A 3,937-nucleotide genomic window follows, 5' to 3' on the forward strand; every position below is an offset into this window, starting at 1 on the left:
TCGTACTCTACAACTTGTTATTGAATAAACTTTGCACTCAACCTCAAGAGTTCTGGAATCTTATTCCGGAAGTATCTCAACTTGTAAAAGGTTAATCGAGAATTATAAAAGACAAGCTGATCCAAAGTTACCCAAGGCAAGCTGATCCAAAGTCACATAAGGAAAGCTGATCCAAAGTCACACAAGGCTAGCTGATTCTAAGTCACATAAGGCAAGCTGATCCAAAGTCACACATGGAAAGCTGATTGTTAGAAATTGAATCTAGTTGGCAGAGGTATTCACCTAGTGCAAGTAGGGGCCACAATCCTCATCAAATACACACCCTAAATTAACCTGTCCTCACTCTCTGGTAGTTTGGCACAGAACAGACAATATGTGAAGTATTTGTGCAACACTTAATACAGTAAAAGACCACACAAAAGTAATCCACACCAGGTTAGAACAACAGAGCTTAATTTAATGAACACAACAATATCAAAACGACAACGATACAATAAATAGAACCGGAGTTAAATAATGTTTTAAGAATATCTGCAACTATAGTGCTTAAAAGCATAAAGCGCCAACCAGGACTAGCTGGTTGCGCTTGACCGGGGTAAATCTCAACATTTAGGCAATCCGCAATGGAGTGCGTGTCGGATATAAGGACCAACCTTCTCCCGCTGACATTGGCTGGTTGGAGGATGCTGCGACATCGAAATGCGAGGAGCAGGGAGGCGACGCGTCGGTTCTGATCCTTAGGATTCATAGGTGATGTGTTGTCGTCAAGCCACACACTATGAGATGTGTCATCATCGAGCAGTCCTTGATGTAGGCGATGCGTTATTGTTGAGCTGCGCAGCTGGCGATGCGATGTCCTTAGAGCAGGCTATGTGTCAGAGCCGAAGGAGCTGCGTCGGTTCCGACCGGCACAAAGACAGTGATGCATGAATTTTGATGAAAACAAAGCACTGAAAAACCCACTTCCAAGGGCCGAGAGCTGGATTCTCACCACTTGGCAGGGGAAGACTCACAGTTGCCAGAATCCAGGTGTTGTAGCACGGTTGTTGGAAATCTTTAACCCCTTCTGTGCCACGCCCTTTCCCCCTCCTGTGCCGGGCGTTTTATTAGTGGGTGGGGTTCATGACGAGATAGTCTCGTCATGGGCACAGCGCGACCGTGCTCCATGACGAGACTATCTCGTCATGGGCACTGAAGAGGTTAATGTACCTGAGACTTTCGAACAGGAGAAAAGCCAGTAAGCCCTTGGAGTCACTTTGGTTCTGGGTTATAGAGATGCAGGTCCAGTTCTTCAAACTTCCAGGCAAGGAGGGCAGCAGGCAGCAGGGGAGGCACAAGGTGAGGCTCACTCTATGCGGTGATTTTCATAGGAGCATAGCAATATGGAACGGTTGTGGATCACGGACTTGACTCGATTCCATCACCAGCACATTATCCAGATCCATATGAAATCACCGCATAGAGTGAGCTTCACCTCAAGAGGATGCATAACCCGCACACCGCCTGTATGTAATTATACAAGCTGTGGAGCATGTTTATTTTCCGAACCCGAATTGATACTGGGAGTTTCCATCCAGAACGCTTCTTACTGCATCCCAAATACCATAGCTTGGGTACATTTGGTCCCGCTTTGTCCTAAGGAGGCCAGATTGAAAGGCCGAAACGCATCGACTTTCACTACCTAGGACCCACACTCTTCATTACAAGGAAAAGATCAAATTTATTCACAGTAGACCATAGAACTTTTATTGTATTCAATTAATTTGTAAAATACTGTGATTGGTCTACCTTGAATTGTTTTTTGGGCCATATAGATGGTTTATTAAATTCTGGCCCAAAGAAGGGCTCATTATCCGTCACCTGCACACACCCATTTCACCTATCAATTAAATTGTTCTCCAGCTTTTTCTTTACATTTTTGTAATTTCTTGTTAAGTTGAATTGATTGTGTAATATGAATGTATGCACGCTCACTTATATAAATATTCTTAATAGTAATGTCATTTTGTCACTTTTCTTGATTTTGCACAGCAATACCTTAATAATTGTAAATGATTGATTCCAGTTGTAGTTGTCTATGAACATGATAAAAGTATAGTAGGCGAGTTATTCCACCAGAGACCACAAATAAAAAATGGTTTGCTTGTTTAATTCTGCTTATCCATCCTGCTAGAGCTTTTCTTTTTTGTTATTTGGTCTGTGGTGCAGCCCAAGCTCTAGAGGGTTATAAGAATTTCCTTCCTTCTTTGTTGTGCAGGCCCACAAGTCAAATTTGATATTACAGGCCCTGGGCTCATGTAGTGCACTTTACTAGGGACTTCTAGGTAATTTAAATACGACAATTGTGAATAAGCCAATGTTACCAAGTATTCAACGTTTTACAGGAAGAGCACATGCACTTTAGCACTTGTTAGCAGTGGTAAAGTGCCCAGAGTCCTAAACCCAGCAACAATGAAGTCAGCAAAACAGGAGGTCAGTAGGCAAAAATTCAGGGTGAACCACGCCAAAGATGCCAAGTCTAAAACTGATCCAGTGGTACTCAAGGCAAGCTGATTCAGTGTTACACAAGGCAAGCTGATTTAGTGTTACATTAAACAAGTTGACCCAAAGTTACACAAGGTCAGCTGATGAACAAGTTACTTACCTTTGGTAATGCCTTATCCGGTAAAGACTATCTAGCTGCAGATTCCTTACCTTCGAATTACCCCCAGGCATCAGACTGGATCTGAACATTTTTCGTGACCAGTACCCCTGAACACCAATAGGTGGCATTCTTTGGCTCCGCATGGCATAGTCGGCTCATCTGCACTGGAAGTGACGTGCAGGGTGCCTATATAGGTGCTGCCCCCGCACGCTAACATCAGTTTTCTTTCAACGCCAGTCAGCGCAAATCTGGAAAGAGCTACCCCTGTCATTTTTTTACTGTTTTTTTTTTCACCTTTTTGTCTAGGTTTTTTAGACTTGTTACCTGGTGTGGCAGAGAAGTCACAGAGGAAGGCTGGATTCAAGCCCTGTGACGCCTGTTACCAGCACACCCCGTTTGTCTCTGGTGCCTTGAGCGCGACCACGATGCAAAGACCTGTGTTGACTACCGTGCCATGCACCCCAAGGCCTAGAGGGAGTGATCCTTCAAGCTCCTTACCACCCGGCTAAGCCTGATCCAGAGTTACACAAGGCAAGGTGATCCAGTGCTTCACCAGGCAAGCTTATTCAGAGTTACACAAGACAAGCTGATTTCTAGAGTTACACATTGATAAGGTGTTTTAGAATAGCAGGACAAAGGGAGCCAGGCAAAATCAGTCCACCTAGCACTATGAATCCTCCTCGCCCCTCCCTTTCATCTGTTCCCTAATAGTCTCGTTAACCCACCCCTTCAACTCTACCCATCTCACTCCCTCAATATTTAGTATGCATCTTCGAATTGTACAGGACATTATTGCTTTGCAGCTGGTTAGTGCTTTACAAATCCACATACATATATAACTCGATCACACACATGAGCTCTCAAGGGGCACCTCCCATCACTTAGACCATCCTTTATCCACTGAAGCAGAAAAGTTACATCAGTTCTCATCAGAGTGGTTCATAATATGGCAGAAGCATCTTCTATCTCTCTGAGAAAAAAAGGTAGTGAAAATCCATATTGGTGGGAAATTTAAATTCTGACCCAAAGTAAGGGTTCTTATGGAAAACGGCTGAGCTCATGCCAAACTGCAGGCATACCATTACAGTCACATGGGCACAGCCATGCAGTTCTGGTCGAACGAGTTTACATCGCTGGATCTTGTATTAAAAATGGTTTATGTTTTGGGTCATGATTGTAGGGATAATACATTGTCACTTCTCAATTATAATGCCCCTGTTGTCAAGCTCCAGCTGCGGTCACAATGTAGACACTTGGACCTGTTTGCTAACAATGTCTGTTTCACATAACTAT

Source organism: Triturus cristatus, chromosome 6, assembly GCF_964204655.1.
Source record: "Triturus cristatus chromosome 6, aTriCri1.1, whole genome shotgun sequence".
NCBI lineage: Eukaryota > Metazoa > Chordata > Amphibia > Caudata > Salamandridae > Triturus > Triturus cristatus.